Below are 17,024 nucleotides of genomic sequence, written 5' to 3' on the forward strand. Positions count from 1 at the left end.
CTGCAAATGCTACTATGGAACTGATAAACTGTCTGGTCAAAGAATTAAAGTGTGGAAAACTTTTTTAATTTTTTTGTTCCTTTTTACATTTGTGTTGAATCGATTTTATACACTGTAGATTTTGTTGTAAGATCTACATCTTTAATAAAAACTCGACTTGACATGCTAAATATTTTCAAAGCTCTACTCATGTATGGGCTTTTACAGCCATAGCCGAGCCGTGACTCTGCAAGCCCTGTTAATTTGTTGGCTCATCCACCTCTACCATGCACACAACTCAGTGGATAGGCAGACAGATGCCTCATTTAAGGATTGCTTGAAATCCTGTTTGCACTGAAATGGGTTTTAATATTGGCAAAGAATTGGGTTGGAGGAGCTGCCATAAGCATGCCAAAGCAAGCTGACCACTGTATTAAAAGAAGAGGTTACATAGAGGCACCCCCTATCAAGTCTGACCTTGTGCACCAAGTAAGCGAGCTCCTACAGTGGAGCGGGGGTCCTGTCTGCAAAATGAAGTAAAGGTTGGCAAGCCAACACAGAACAAGCTGAGCTATGGGGCTGGCTTGTGTGCAATAGGCAAAGTACATGCAAGGTAATCAAAGGGTTCGGAACGGAAATCTCACAACAAACGCTAAGTTATATGATATAGACTTTAACATTCACACAAGGTTATTCTGTCAACAAGCGAATTTCAATTAAAAACATCACCACATATTACTGCATTGAGTGGCATTTACTAAAAACATTAGTTGCTAAGCTACACTGATTTATGGGGCTGAGAAACAGCATTCGCCCTACTCTTTTTTTAGGCTGAGCTTGGCAGCACGCAGTGCTGTCTGCAAGACGTATTGTATCCAATTTGGGCTTTTAACCACGCCCACTCTAGCCATTCTTTCTTTGTTGTGCTGGTCTTAAATGTTTCCTTTTATTGGTGCATTTTGCTAAATGTCCCTTCTTTTGTGCGCTACGTTCCCGCCCAGGCAACATTTTTGTTGGCCATCACACTACGTCACACTTTCTCCTGTTAAAGCATATGATGGCCCCTCCTCCCAACTGGTTTCGGTTTTGCTTTTAATCCAAGCCACTATCCTTCTCCTCGCGGCGCGTTTTTCTTTCATTTTCAATACATGTTTTATTGGGAGCGTGTGTACTTTTCTTTTTTGGCTTTTAATAATTTTTTATGCTTTTCCTAGCGTTTTTCACTCCTGGGTTATATTTCCATCAGGTGTTCTAAATCAGCATTACAGCACAAATGGCTTTACTGCGCCAATAACAGCCCTTCGAACTTTTGATGTTGCTTGGGAAAAGGCTAAGCATTTATTTTCAAAAGAAAAAAAAAAATCAGACATGAAAACCATACATCTAAGGGTGCAGTTGAAAATATAAACTTCCCACGTTAATTATGCCAACCACAACGCCCACAAACCAGGAATTTTACTCCACGATTCAAGGCCCAAGCAGCAGCACTGAACACAAACTACGCAGGACGCGTGCTATTGTAAATCTGCATACCCAGTGCAGCCACTGGGATTTCTTTATCGAGTGCAGCCTCTGAGAGCTGGCTAAAGCTGGAAGAGAGTGCCTGGAAAACACATGGGGGTTTAAACACAGTGGCTGCGGGCTGGAGGCTAGCTGGCGCCACCAATCATGCTCTGCATCACCCCTGGCATGTCTCCCTTTTCTCATCATTCAGACACATTGGTGCCTCTACTGGACATATTTGAACAAAACACGGTTTCATGAAATATACAGACAAACAAAGAGCACCTGTCAGCACACCTCAAGCTGCTCATTTCTTACTCTGCATTTCTGTACCCTTTGATTTATGAGTTCATAGATTTCATTTCTCTCTCTCTGCCCTTCCTCTTTCATCTCCCACCACCTCTCGGTAGCTTCATTCTGCCTCTTTTTTTAGCTACCAGTCGCGGCTTGCAGGGGCTACAAGGGGCGGTGTGGTGCACGGGGGGTATTAATAATATTAAAATATAAACAAAAAAAACTCACCTGCACACGTGCCGCCACTCCTCCGTCTCCTCAGCAGGCAGCACAGGCTCCCAGCCTGCCCAGCGGCCAATCCTGATGCTGCTCAGAGCAGCATTTGGATTGGCTGGGAGCACCCAGCCAGGGCTCTACCAGGCAGACTGGGAATGTCTGCCTGCTCTCACCAGCCCAGCAGCACAGTGCTGGATAGTGCATGGTGCACATGTGTGTTTGGCCACCCGAGGTGGACGGCCAAACATACATGCGCACTGAGGGGGGGGGGTGCACAATACATTCCCCTCGTCCCCGTCATCCCCAATGCTGTGCCTCTTTAACAACGAAAGGATAATAAACTTAGTTTATTATCCTTTAGTTGTTAAACAATATGCAGCGGCTGCTGCTGGCAGGGGTGGGGTGGGGGGGAACGTTCCTCCACCATAGCAGAGGAGCTGCCGCTGATAGCTATGCTTTCCTAATCTCTCCCTCTCCCTGTCTTATAGCTTCCTCTTTCTCTCTTCCATTCAGTCTCCTTTTTATCTTCACTTTCTGTGTTCTTCCTCTCAGCCCCTCCCCATCGGTATTACTGTTCTGTTTCTTTCAGTCCTCTTGCTTTCCTTCTTTCACTAGTTCTCTCCATACCCCATCTCCTCCATCATTCCCTCTCTCTTTTCTGTATTTTTAAGTCTTTATTTCTATCTACCTCATTACTCCACTCTCTCTTCCCACATTCTCTCAAATACTCCATAAAAGGAGAAACTGCCATCAGGTAATGGCGCAAAACCTAGTCACCAGAAGCAATTGATTGCGATTAATAGAATTTCTCTTGAAAAAACGTTGTAGTCACATTTCAAGGCCTATCTTTATCATAAAGCTCTGCTTTATTTTTAGGTAGGCCTACTAGCCCTTTAGTTATATGCAGGGCCCATGAAATTATGTGGCAAAAGGACCAAAATATGCAGCAATGTTGATCACTTCATGTGGCAAAAGAAGTTAAGTTATATAAATGTACAATGCCAATAGCTCCAACTCAAAAAAATGCGAGACCTATTGCATTAGGAATGGGCAGATTAAGGCCCTCATTATGACATTGGCGGTCTTTTCCCAAGACTGCTGATGCCACTGGTGCCAGAAGACTGCCAGTGCTGGAGCACTTCCGCTCACCATAATATGGACACTGTTGGATTTCTGTGAAAATTAAGGTGGAAATCCGGCAGTAGCCATGCTGGCGGGCGGGGTGCCTGGGCGGTGCTACCACCCGCACCGCCCCACCAGAAGGACGTCACCAGCCGTAGTATGGCCATTATTATGGCCTGGCGGTGTCCTGCTGGCGAGGTGCTGCCGACAGCAGCAGCGCCCCATCCCGTTCCCTGCCGGACAACATCCTCGCCAGACAGGGTAAGTTGGGAGTCCGACAGGGGAGGGGAGTGTTGTGTGTTGTATCTGTCTGTGTGTGTGCGTGCGTGTGAATGCGTCTGTGATTGTTGTGGTGTATGCGTGCTTGTATGCATATGAGAAAATGCGTGTATGAATGTTGCAGTGAGTGCGTGTCTGCATGTCAGGGTGCATGCGTGAGCATGTAGGTATGGATGCGTGCCTGAATGCGTGTATGTGTGAGTGAATGCATGTATGGATGAGTGTGAGTGAATGGGTGTATGCGTGGTGCGTGTGGGTGTGTGTATACATGTATGCGTGGAGGCGGGTGTGGGGTCAAGTGCCTGGTGGGGGTGCCATCTACCGGTGACAGGGAAGGAATTCCCTGTCACTGGTAGTCCTACCGCCATGGTTTTCGTGGCGGTGCTACCGCCGCAGAAACCATGGCAGTAGGCCTGCTCATAATGCAGCAGGTGGTCTTCTGTGGACCGCCGGGTCGGAGATGAACATCTCCGGCCCAGCGGTTCAAACCGCCAAGGCGGTATGAGTGGAGATGTGGCAGGTTGGCAGAGGCCATCCTACAAAACTCAATGTGGCGGTATTCACCGCCAGCCTGTTGGCGGTGATACCCCCACATTAACCCTGGTAGTCAAAAGACAGCCAGGGTCATAATGAGGGCCTAAGTGACTCGCCCAGAATCACAGGATGTTGAGCCGGCAAAGGGCTTGAACATGGTTCCCCAGTTCCAAAGTGGCCAGCTCTGCCCGTAACAACACACAACAATGCAGAGGATGTCACTGTAGTTTGCATACTAAATTACTAATAAGGAAGGACATTTGCCTTTTTTCTTCCATTTCATTGTGAATGCTTGAAAGACTCAGATGTACGTTTTTGACACTTAAACTGCTATGGTTCCCTTTCTGGTGGGCTCGACTGTGTTTAAAACATCTGCTTTACAACCTTAAAACAACAAGCTATAAAAAAAACGACATCCTATTATGGTAATTCTTCACTTTTTTTTAGCCTCATGGGTGCCCAACTTTGACACAAAAGGCCAATCATCAAAAGCATAATTATATTCACCTAAAAACACATGCCTATTAACTTCTTTCTACTTCATTTAAAAAACATATTCTGATTCTTTCTATATTTGACAATATTTTTTGTACTCACAACAAAAAAATACTCCCTTTTGCTGCCAAAGGAAAACATTAACTGCTCTTTTACTCAAACATACTGTCTAATTCATGCAATGACAGCAAATGCCTTCATGCTCCTGCTCTTACATTGTATTTTTGGTTTGGGCCCCTATAAGTACACAGCATTTCTCTTTGTGTTCATACTCAAAGCTTTATTTTTGGGAGAAACAAAAATCCTTGCCACATTGTGGTTTTTTTTTGGTGTTGAAGCACTCCATACAATGGCATGTGTTTCCAGGTCAGTCTCCTTCATGTGCTTCTCTGCCTCACCTCCATGTGGCTCTCTCTTAAACGTTTGCTCTTGTTCCCCTCTGTGTTGTTGCTTGCCCGCCCTCCATCCGCTGTCAATGTTGCTGCTTGCCCCCACCCTCTAAGTTGTTGCCTGCCACCACACGTTGTTGCCTGTTTTCTGTGTTATTATTCTGCTCCTTATTGGTACATGGCAAGTATCCCACCAGATTCATGGCAACCGCCCAACGTGGCATAAGAGACCAGGTAAGATTAGCACTATCATGCTTCTTATTGCTATAAAATACCCATGAGTAGCGTGACCACATAACTAGAATCCTTTTCGCTTGGACGCAACATGTCCATATCTGGCATTTTGCAATAGAGGAAGGAGGTAAACTGAATTGCTTTATATATGCAGGGCCAATGGAATTATATGGCAGGAAAAGACGAATTATGAGGTAGGGTTGACCAATTAATGTGACAAAAAAGTCCAGTTATAAATGTACACCACCAATAGCTGTACCTCAAGCAAATACGAGACCCATTGCATTGCAAACACTTGCTTGGTTTGCCAGTCCCCACAGGGCAAGTGCCGAGCCAGACATGCGGACCGAGGAGAGACTAGACTTCCCCCCTTATAACCAAAAGTATTAATGCGCGCAGCCAGCTCTCGCACACGGCCTAGTGTTCAAAATTACTCCAGGGGCTACTTCTAAATGTTGCTATGTTTGGCACAAGGATACCGGGGAACAGAGGGTTTTACCTGATTTGCCTGATGCAGAAACCAATGCTCCAGCAGTACCCTTTCACAACACTGAGAGCAAGCAGACCGTCTCACAAAAAAAAAGCCCAACTACCTGACAAAAGAAACCCGAAACAAGGATGGCCTACACAAGGATGGTAATACGATAGTGATCCCACTGCCGAAAAAAATCGAGGTTCGTGAATTGGGCAATTCGTGAATTGGGCTCCTTTTACGTTACTTCCGGCGAATGTTGAACTTTCGTTCAGTGGTACAGAGCAGCAGGTCTGCTTTAGCGTCTCTGCCAGTCAAGAAATGGAGCCCCTGAGGACTGGCAGAGACGCTAACGGTTTTCCGTAACCGGAATTTGAAGGACTGACACCGACTGAGTCTAATCCTATGTCTTTGTAACTTTGTAGATAGCAACAGGTGAATTGTCATGCACAGCAGAACAGATACTGTAAATGCATACAGCAAAATGTATTTCTTTAAATGTTGGGGTATGCGTGGTGCATTGGAACGTACTTTACCCTTCATAGGGACCTTCTACCATTGTATTAGGTAGTCGATTATGTATGCGATTTTAGACCTTAAATAGGGGCGTAACGCAGGCCTTTGCACCCCACGTGGCACAGTGGGCCCACAGCGCTTCACGGGGCCCCGTTTGGCCCAAGGTCAATTAATATTTGCAAGATATGGGAAACTCGGGGGCTCCTCATCAAATTCTAGAAGGGACCCTACCATTTTGCTTTACGCCACTGACCTCAACGTGAGGGCCCCTTTTTTTCTAAAACACAGGAAAAACAAAACATCGAAATTGAGAATTTGAATCTCGACAATGTAATATAATGTGTACTCACCCCACTGTCTTGTATAACTGGCTAATGGCACGTCGTGAATATGCCACCTGCAACCGCCAGTAATTTGTATATAGGGCCATTCCCAATATTTCAGCTGATCTAGATTTAACTAAAAATAAACGTAACCATTGTAGCGATCGAAACTAGAGTCTCAAGTTCACTTACCCGTATTGTCCATCGGAAAAAAGTTGCGGAGACTCTTGTCAGAACCCCTAAAAATCAGTTTAAAAACGGCATCGCATTGAGCACAGCGTGCTTTCCGTCCTACTGAAACAAGAATACAGTTTATCTTGGCACACCATGTACATCTAAAAATAAACAGGCAGCGAACAAGCACCTGTCAATCCGTTCCCTGGGGATTACGCACATTATCTGTCGGCTGTTTAATTATCCGTAGTCAACAAACTGTTTGCAACTCATTCACTATATAACTCATAACACTTGCATTCCTTATTTTTTTATTGTGAAAATTATGAACTGTGCCTTTACATTTTCCAATAATTTACCATGTGTAAATGACCTATCACGAGTAGTCCCTCAACAAGGTGTAGTAACAACACACATAGTACTACATATAGAGGGTGATGTTACCGCATCTATGCCAGGCGAATTTGAGGTTTCACATTTGGAACGGAGAATAATATGGGAAAGAGGTTTAACGCACCATTTTCCACCCATTTCTCCCAAAAATTCCGTCTTGTTTTCCTGGCATATTCCACCTGCTTTTGGCTGTGCCCGAAATAATGAGCGGCTGTATTTCCGTTTCAGATTAAAATGGAATTACTGAACAATTTGTAACAAGGCTCCATGGGCCTGATTAATGGTACCGTGTATTTTGGTGCTTGAGAACGGAATGTTCATTACTCCAAGTCTAGGTCTTCCTGTCTTAGTCCTTAACAAGTGAGCAGTTCCTCTGCTCTGCAGAACGCCATTCCCTCACTAATAAAAAAAGTTCCTCCAAAATGGCATCAGATTACCCAGAACACCATAAAGGAGGAACTAACTAACCATGAAGAATTCCTGATATAATCAAGCCAAGAAGAAATAAAAATAAATAAAAATGATCAATTGTCATGTAAAAGGGTGAGCTCAGGACTGCAACAGGAAGACCTGGATGCGGACAAATGAAGATTACTGATACGTAACGGCGTCATTACATCCTCGTCTGTCTTCCTCCAGCAGTCCTTACCAAGTGAGCCAATACCCAAGCAAACAACGGTTAATCTTAATACAAAAAAAACAAAAAACACAGGCCAAATACTGCAAGTGAAAATTTAATCAATAATGATTATGGCATCAAACATCATGTACATAGAACAACACTCGGGTACCAAAATCTGCAGATGCCCCAACCAACTGCATGAAGACTGTAATGTGTCATAAAAGTATGGTGGGAAGCCCACATAGCTGCATTGCAAATGTCTTTCAATTTTATTACAAGACCGGAGGCTCCTATTATGCTTCCTTTTCTTGCTTTGATCTCAATAGCAGCCAAGACAAAAAACATTAACATAAGAGCTACATATCCCATGAATCAAGAAACTAGATGTCATACATGAAGTCATAAAGAAATAACCAATAGCAAGCCCGCAACCCTAATAACTGTCATAACTGCGAGCAATAAGCCCGCTTTTCTTGCTGCTCGCAGTCAAGATAAGTTCTATTTTTTCTTCATACATATATTATTATTGTATAATATTCTGTGTACTTTTAGTTGTGATGGTATGGATAGTCTGCTTCTCTATCGATTTCTTTGGTGTTTGCCGTCTGTTCCCTAAAATTAAAGCGAATGTCTTGTTCGCTCGTCGTTTTGAGAGCTGAACGCTCTTTCAGAACGTTCGGCTCTCCCGCCTGTCAAACTTCTGAGGTGCGCGCCTCAGTCAAGCGCTTACCTCAGCTGGATTCACTTCGCGCTTCGACAGCGCGCCTCTTCATCAATTTCTTCATGCTTTTCCTTAACTCCACCGGCGGTTCGGCACCGCGTTTCCTTCACGTCTTTGCCCAGACTTCAGTTCCTGTTTAGGGCGGAGCCAGTGGGTGTGTCCCGCCTTTGCAAAGCCTTTTTTGGTTTTAGGGGAGTGTCTTTCATTCATTTACACGCCCTATGCCCACAAATTATTTTAACCCTCTCTTTACTGGTTTAGATTTTGGTGTAGCATTTATTTTTCATTTTTGCCTACTTTTTCGATTTGTGAGCTTTCCTGTCCCTGGAAATTATTTGAACATTTTAAAAAATGTCTAAGAATACTTCTGAAGTTTCTAATGATGTTGATATTCAAGATTTTTGCGCCGATTTGAATACTTTTATACAAGATACTGTTCAACAGGCTGTGTCAACGTCCATGTTGCAGATGTCAAAAAAGTTGGAAATATCTTTAAAAAAATTGGCTTCCCAAAATGCTGACGTTTCTGAGCCAATTAAAGGGAAAAAGCGTACTTTGTCCAAAGTACAGGCTATGTCTGGTGCTGATGAGTCTCCCCAACTTTGTGGTCCTTCCCCCCGTAAGGAGTTTCATACGGTGGAAAAGGGTCCCTCTCCTTTTAATATTACACAGTTGAGGGACACAGATGATGATTTGGAGTTCGATGATGGGGATGACGATGATACCCAGGGTTTTGATGACCTCTGGCAAGGGCCTCTAGAGAAAAGGCAGAACATTTCTCTTTCTGATTCGGATCTTTGTGCTAATGTAAATGATTTTACTGTTCTTGATGCTTTGGGGGATCCAATGTTTGATCCCACTTTAATACACCATCCAAATTCCACTAAATGTCCCGTCTGAACATGTGGTGGATTATGTTTCGCTTCATTTGAGACATTCTTTGGACAAATCCACAAGAAATAAACTGCGCTCCGAATGTCCCCGTCCCTCTTTCCCTCAAAACATCACTTCCGCTCCCGTTATTGACCCTAATATGGTGTTGTTTTTCTCCAAATATGGTAAAGATCCTAAAAAAGGGATTTTTTGGCAAACCTAGCATTGGTTCCCTTCAGTTCTGGAGTTGTCAATCGACTTTCCGGTTCTGATTCCATGCTTTCCTGAGCTCCTTCTCGATCCAGAGGGTCGTCCTCACGATATGATTCTCGATCATACTTTAACTCTGGTAGCATGGAAGATTTCGGGTCAGCCTGGAGAACCCCCGGAATTTCCGAAGAGGCTGCCCAGTAGATCCGCCACTCTTGGGCTCCAGGAATGACTAAGGTTTACCTGTCTGCCTGGTCGATCTGGAGTGGCTGGTGCTTGGACAGGAATTCAAATCCCTTTTCAGCCAATGTGACTTTAGTGATTCATTTTTTAGCTTCTCTAGCCTCCCAGGGTAAGGCATATAGAACAATGAATACCTATAGATCTGCTATTTCTGCCGAACATATTCAAATAGATGGGAAACCTGTTGGTGAACATCCTTTGGTGTGTCGTCTCTTGAAGGGAGTAAGATTTTCCAATCCTCCTGCTTCTAGATATAATCATTTATGGGATGTGAATTTGGTTTTAAATTTGTTTAATTCTTGGCACGATAACAAATTTCTTTCTCTGAAATGCCTTTCATGTAACGCCACGCTTAGACATTTCGTCTCTTTCTGTCCTCGCGGATGGAACTCGCTTCCGATACTCGGAGCGCTGTTCCCCGCTTTTTTTGATTAAACATCCTGGGAAGCATATATTTCGCTCCCGGTCACGCTACACTTACCTGTTGCCCTTTTTCTTTTTTTTTGTTGTTGGTGGTGGGTTTGTCTCGTCTTTTTTCCTGGCTCTGTCCATGTTGTGTCCATCTTGTCTTCTTCGTGTTTTTGTCCCAGCATGCTCTGTTTTTCTTTTATACTACTTTCTTTTTCCTATTCTGGTCTATGGGCTCTTCCCAATTCAAGATGGTGTTCTTTCCTTTTCCTGTGATGTCACTTCCCTTTTCTCAGTATATAAGTCAGTCAGTCTTGTTCCACCTTGCGTTGCAAACACTTTCTTCTGGTTGTGCTGTTCGCTCCTGTTCTTTGTTCCTGCTTTTTGCCTTGGGTTATTTTTGCCTGTTCTTTGTTCCTGCTTTTTGCCTTGGAATATTTTGCCTGTTCTTTGTTCCTGCGTTTTGCCTTGGGAGACTTTGCCTATTTTTGTTCCTGTTGTTAAGTCCTGTTTTTTCTTGTTTTTCTTCGGGAGTTCCTGTTAGAGGTTTTTCCCCAGTGTTGGGGTTTTTCCCTCTGGCACTCCTTCTGGAGGGCACGGTCTGCTTTGGCGTACCCTGTCAAGCGGTACCGTGGCTACTAGAAGGGGTCGCCCTTATCTGGGAGTAGCCAGAGCCTGTAGAAGACCTGGTGTATTCGCCAACCCGGTATCCAGAGGTGAGAAGTCCAGCGCAGTACGTAACAGGTTGCAACGCCAAAAGATTCCGCATTGTGAGATCGCCAGGGAAGATCCACAGGGAGAGGCGTCAGAAAATGCTCAAGCCATGTTGCAGACTGTCCAACAACAAGCCCAAGAGTTACAACAGTTATGGGCAGAGAACACTGCGCTACGACAGGTCTTATCTTCCCGATCAATGGACATACCACCTGTATCTCCCACTACTCCTCGATATTCTGGAGATCCTCTAAAGATGAAGGAATTTTTGGATGCCCTGACAGTTTTCTTTGCCTTTCGTCCACTCCAGTTTTCCTCGGATAAGGCTAAGGTGGGCTATCTGAGCAGCGCCTTGTCTGGTCCGGCGCTTGCTTGGGCGACTCCTCTGGTTTCTGCAGAAGACCCAGTCCTGGCTTCCTATTCCGCTTTCCTGACTCTTTTCAAACAAATGTTTGAGAGACCTGGAGTAGAAGCAGCAGCTGAAGAAGCCTTATGTGACATTCAGCAGGGTAATCAGGATGTTCTGCAGTATATAACCCGTTTCAAACAGCTGGCAGCTGAAACCTCCTGGGTGGAACGCACCTTCACAACCCTTTTCCACCGAGGCCTGCGTGAAGAAATTAAAGATGAGCTTGTACATTCTTCTCCGGCTTGTTCTTTGAAGGAATTAATGGATCAATCTATGAACATCGAATATAGACTTCGAGAGCGCAAGATGGAGAGACGTAGAATGCGAGCTCCATACCAGTCTGGTACCTTTCGTACTAGCAATCGGCGAACGGAAGATGTTCCATCCGAAGCCTCTCCACCTCCCCCTGAAGAACCCTTGCAGATAGATTTGGTTCATGGTCCATTGATGGAGTCAGAAAGGGAGGAACGAAGACGAAAGGGACTTTGTCTGTACTGTGGTAAGGCTGGCCATCTGATCCGTAGTTGTCCGGTACATCCCGCAAGACCTGCGGGAAATGCCAGCTCCCGTCCCCTGTAAGGAGGAAGGAGATGGGAGGAGCTGAAGTACCATCAATATGTTCTTCCAGAGAAAGCATGTCCACCTTGTTTATCCTCTCGGTCAAGTTACAAAGTTCACAAGATCAAGAAGAACACCTTCTGGCTCTCCTTGATTGTGGAGCCAGTGGAATCTATCTGGATGAGACCTGGGCTACGAATAAAGGAATTCCCCGTATCCTTAAAGAAACTCCTGAGCAGGTACACACGGTGAATGGTTCTACGTTAACCTCAGGTCCTGTGGTGACCTCAACTCCTACTCTTTGTTTGACAATTGGGGGGCATCAGGAACATGTTGCCTTTGATCTCATAGCCTCACCAAATCACATCATGATTTTGGGAATACCCTGGTTGGCCCGACACAACCGCGATATCAATTGGTAAACAAGAACTATATCCCTAACGTCTTTATTTTGTCAACAGAATTGTTATTCCACTACCTCTTATTGGACTCCCAAAAGGCCCTGTCAGTCAACCAAGGATCACACTAACTCTATCAATATGATCCAGGGAGTTCCAGATTGTTATCAGGAATGTATCAGGGTTTTTCGGAAACCTAGTAATCCTATTTTGCCGCCTCATCACAGTCATGACTGTGCTATTCCTTTAGTTCCTGATGAAGTCTTACCCTTTGGTCAAATGTATTCCCTGACAGACCAAGAAAAGAAGGCGCTAAAGGAATATGTAGTTGATAACTTACACAACGGTTTAATTGCTCCTTCCACATCCCCTGCTGGGGCTCCTCTTTTCTTCGTCCCCAAGAAGCTAAGGATCTGCGTCCATGTGTTGACTTTCATGAACTCAACAGAATAATGATTAAGGATCAATATCCGTTGCCTTTAATCAGGGATATATTGGATGCCATTCAAGGAGCCAAGATATTTACCAAATTAGACTTACGGGGTGCCTATCATCTTCTTCGGATCAAGGAAGGTGATAAATGGAAGACAGCTTTCCGTACTCCTTGTGGGCACTATGAAAGCGTGTTATGCCCTTTGGACTGACCAACGCCCCTTCTGTTTTTCAACGATTTATCGATTCAGTGTTCTCTGACATACTCAACCAATATGTAGTCATTTATTTGGATGATATCTTGATATATTCCTGTGATCCTGAGCAACATATAGATCATGTCGTGCAAGTCCGGGAAAGGCTCAAGAAAAAACAATTGTTTTGTAAACCAGAGAAGTGTGAGTTCCATAAATCCGAAGTAAAGTATTTGGGGTTCTGTATCAATCAACACGAATATCCATGGATCCTGACAAGGTCAGTACCATATTAGATTGGCCTTCTCCAACGTCCATTAAGGAAACGCAAAGTTTCCTTGGATTATCAAACTTCTATTGTCAGTTTATTTAGAACTTTGCCCACCTACAAAGTTTCATAACACAAACAATTAAGAAAGAGAACCTGAAGAAGGGTTTCGTCTGGACCAAAGATGCTGAACGTGCATTTCAAGAATTGAAGACAGCCTTTACCCAAGCACCCATTTCGCGTCATCCTGACAATACCAATAAATTTATCGTTGTGACTGATGCCTCAGAAAGAGCTATTGGCGCAGTTCTGCTGTAGAAACAAGACAACGATGGATTGGAACATCCTATCTTTTATCTGTCTCATATCTTATCAGAGGCTGAACGCAATTATTCTGTACTGGAATGAGAAATACTTGCTCTCAAAGTAGCTTGTAAGGAATGGAGGCATTTCTTGATGGGTTCCAGAGAGCATTTTGAAGCCAGGACTGATCATCGCAATCCCCAATGTCTTCGGAATTTCAGTGTTGCATTAGTCGTCTGGAACGATCAGCTTTTTGTTTTTTAGCTAGTACGATTTTGTGATCACGTACATACCTGGTTCCCAGAATTCTGTGGCAGATTCTTTATCCCGCAGATATCCTGACATAGCCAGGAACTCCTCTCCACATCTTATTGAGTCTAACAGAATCATCGGAGTTACTCAATCTTTTCAAGAACGCGTTCAATCTGAGTACCAGTTTCTGTCTGCTTTAGAATGGGATAGAGTGACTCCTTTTTTGCAGAAGAAGGACAACTACTTCTATCATCAACAGGCACTTTTCCTACCTACCAAGAAGGTGCAGACAGAAGCTCTACGAATGTGCCATGATTCTCCTATAGCCGGTCATCGAGGTATCAGGAAGACCCAGGAGCTGCTTCAGCGATCTTTTTGGTGGCCTTTGCCTAAGACAGATACTGAAACCTATATATCAGCATGCCCAGTATGTGCTCAGATTAAAACACCCCGAACTAAGGTGGCAGGTTTATTAGGACCTTTACCGGTTCCTTCCGGTCCTTAGTGTACTCTAATCCATGGATTTCATATGTTCTCTACCTACCTCCTCTGGTAATCAAGTAATCATAGTGACCGTAGATTCATTCACCAAGATGGCCCATTTCTCAGCCTTGAAGAAACTACTGACAGCCCCAGAAATGAATCACATTTTTCTGCACGATATTTTTCACCTCCATGGTCTTCCGCAAGAGGTCATTTCGGACAGAGGGCCTCAATATGTATCACGTTTCTGGAGATCCTTTTGTGCCTTATTTAACATTGGGATTTCCTTATCCTCTGGTTTCCATCCACAAACTAATGGGCAAACTGAGTGAATCAAGAACTTCAGCAGTATCTGAGATGTTACTGTAATGCCACACAAAGCAATTGGTCGGAGTATCTTGCTTAGTTCTCCTATAAAAACACAGTACATAGTGCGACCAAGACCACACCCTTTTATTGTACTTATGGATTTCATCCGAGGACTTTTACTACTGTTTCCCGAACATCCTCTTCTGTGCCTGCTGTCACTTCTTTTTCACATCAGATCCGTCAAATCCAGGGCCTACTTCACATAACTCTCCTAGCTTCGAAACAAGCAATGAAACGAAAGGAAGATCGTGATCGTCAAGCAGCACCTTTGTATCAAGTGGGCCACAAGGTGTGGCTTTCTTCCAGATTTCTACCTTCCCGGTTTTCCATCAATAAGTTCAAGCCACGTTTTTATGGACCCTTTCGGATTTTGCAAGTCCTGAATCCTATAGTTGTGTGTCTTCGCTTAACTCATACCCGGAGGGTTCATTCTGTTTTCCATGTGTCCCAGTTAAAACCCGTTGTTCCTGATCCATACCACCGCCATTTCCAGCGTCCTCCTCCTCTTTCTATTAACGGACAGCCTGAGTATGAAGTACAAGAAATCTGTGATTCCAGAATCTTTCGGCACAAACTACAGTTTTTGGTTCATTGGAAAGGATACCCTCTCAGTGACTGTTCTTGGGAGGATGCTTCCTCCGTCCATGCTCCCCGTTTGGTCCGCCTGTTTTTTGACCCTCATCCTGACAAACCTGGGGCCTCGGGGAGGGGACCTACTGTAACGCCGCACTTAGACGCGGCGTCTCTTTCTATCCTCGCAGATGGAATGCGCTTCCGATACTCGGCGCGCCGTTCACTGCGTTTTTTGATTAAACATCCTGGGAAGCATATATTTCGCTTCCGGTCGCGCTACACTTACCTGTAGCCCTTTTTTATTCTTTTTTTGTTGTTGGTGGTGGGTTTGTCTGGTCTTTTTTACTGGCTCTGTCCATGTTGTGTCCATCTTTTCTTCTTCGTGTTTTTGTCCCAGCATGCTCTGTTTTTCTTTTATACTACTTTCTTTTTCCTATTTTGGTCTATGGGCTCTTCCCAATTCAAGATGGAGTTCTTTCCTTTTCCTGTGATGTCACTTCCCTTTTCTCAGTATATAAGTAAGTCAGTCTTGTTCCACCGTGCGTTGCAAACACTTTCTTCTGGTTGTGCTGTTCGCTTCTGTTCTTTGTTCCTGCTTTTTGCCTTGGGATATTTTTGCCTGTTCTTTGTTCCTGCTTTTTGCCTTGGAATATTTTGCCTGTTCTTTGTTCCTGCTTTTTGTCTTGGGAGATTTTGCCTATTTTTGTTCCTGTTGTCAAGTCCTGTATTTTCTTGTTTTTCTTCAGGAGTTCCTGTTAGAGGTTTTTCCCCAGTGTTGGGGTTTTTCCCTCTGGTACTCCTTCTGGAGGGTACGGTCTGCTTTGGCGTAGCCTGTCAAGCGGCACTGTGGCTACTAGAAGGGGTCGCCCTTATCTGGGAGTATCCAGAACCTGTAGAATACCTGGTGTATTCGCCAACCCGGTATCCAGAGGTGAGAAGTTCAGCGCAGTACGTAACATTTCAGCAAAGTTAACAATGTTGCTATGCTTAGTTTCTTTGAAAAGTGTTTCCGATGTTAGAGCTTTAGATGTATCCTCCGTCCAGTTCTTTCCTACTAATGTGTCTTTCAGAATTCATAGAAGAACAAAAACAAATATTTCCATAATTCAATTCCCATATTTTCCTTCACATCCTAAACTCTGTGTTGGTAACTGTTTAAAAGTTTACATAGCAAAAACTGCGGATTTAAGAACGTCCTCTCCTCCCCAGTTGCTGATTTCCTTTTTCAAACCTCATAAACCCGTCTCTTCTCCTACCCTTGCTCGTTAGGTTAAGTGGGTTATGACCCTAGCGGGTATTGACACCAGTTCCTTTGGGGCACACTCCACCAGAGGTGCTATGGCTTCTAAGGCCCTTTGGGCTGGAGTTCGTTTGGAGGACATTCTTAGATCAGCAGACTGGTCTAATGTTTCCACTTTTAGAACTTTTTATTGTAAACCAATTTCTATTGTTGCCGATTCTGTTAACATGCTTTAAACAAGCATTATAGGAGTCTCCTGTCTTGTAATAAAATTCAGATTTTCCTAGCTTTAGTGAAGGAAAGTCTAGATTTTATTAAAGACACGGAGGCGAGTATTATCCCACTGCTTTTTTAACCCTCCCATTTCTATTTCAGTGCCGGCTCCCCCGCACCACTTGCTTCGTCATGAAGATGTTTGTTCTATTTCCATGTTTCTTCCTCAGGAAGTCTCTGCATCTGATTCTGTTCATGGTCATCGGTTAATGCTTTCCAGTCGTTATGAGGACCACCCGAATTCGGTTTACCCATCAGCTCTGGACTTTGCAAAATACTTTTTTACACTATTGATGGCTTTTTCCATTATTTTGGTTATTATTCCTTTGTTTAGTTTCCTTTGACCTGCTCTTGCAAGAAAAGAGGGCTTGTTGCTCGCAGTTAAGACAGTTATTGGTGTTGCGGGCTTGCTATTGGTTATTTCTTTATGACTTCATGTATGACATCTAGTTTCTTGATTCATGGGATATGTAGTTCTTATGTTAATGTTTTTTTTCTTGGCTGCTATTGATATTAAAGCAAAAAAAGGAAGCATAATACTCACCTCGGTGTCTTTAA

At 44.0% G+C, this 17,024-nt stretch overlaps 1 protein-coding gene and 1 long non-coding RNA gene across 4 annotated transcripts in view; one reads left to right on the forward strand and one right to left on the reverse strand.

The window, feature by feature from the left end:
- METTL22 (methyltransferase 22, Kin17 lysine) overlaps positions 1-6,667 on the reverse strand; it is a 244,005-nt gene extending 237,338 nt beyond the window's left edge. For 2 of the 3 annotated variants that reach the window (XM_069210541.1, XM_069210540.1), the window contains exon 1: positions 6,549-6,667. The gene's annotated coding sequence lies outside the window, so the exon portion shown is untranslated. Of the gene's footprint in view, positions 1-5,544; positions 5,646-6,548 lie in introns of those variants that run through there. The other variant, XM_069210539.1, reaches the window with a different exon arrangement.
- LOC138261527 (uncharacterized) lies at positions 5,810-17,003 on the forward strand. The gene is made up of 2 exons (XR_011199109.1): positions 5,810-5,952; positions 16,569-17,003. It is a non-coding gene; the product is annotated as an uncharacterized lncRNA (long non-coding RNA).
- The last annotated feature ends 21 nt before the right edge of the window (positions 17,004-17,024 follow it).

Source organism: Pleurodeles waltl, chromosome 10 (genome assembly GCF_031143425.1).
Source record: "Pleurodeles waltl isolate 20211129_DDA chromosome 10, aPleWal1.hap1.20221129, whole genome shotgun sequence".
In the NCBI taxonomy this organism is placed as follows: domain Eukaryota; kingdom Metazoa; phylum Chordata; class Amphibia; order Caudata; family Salamandridae; genus Pleurodeles; species Pleurodeles waltl.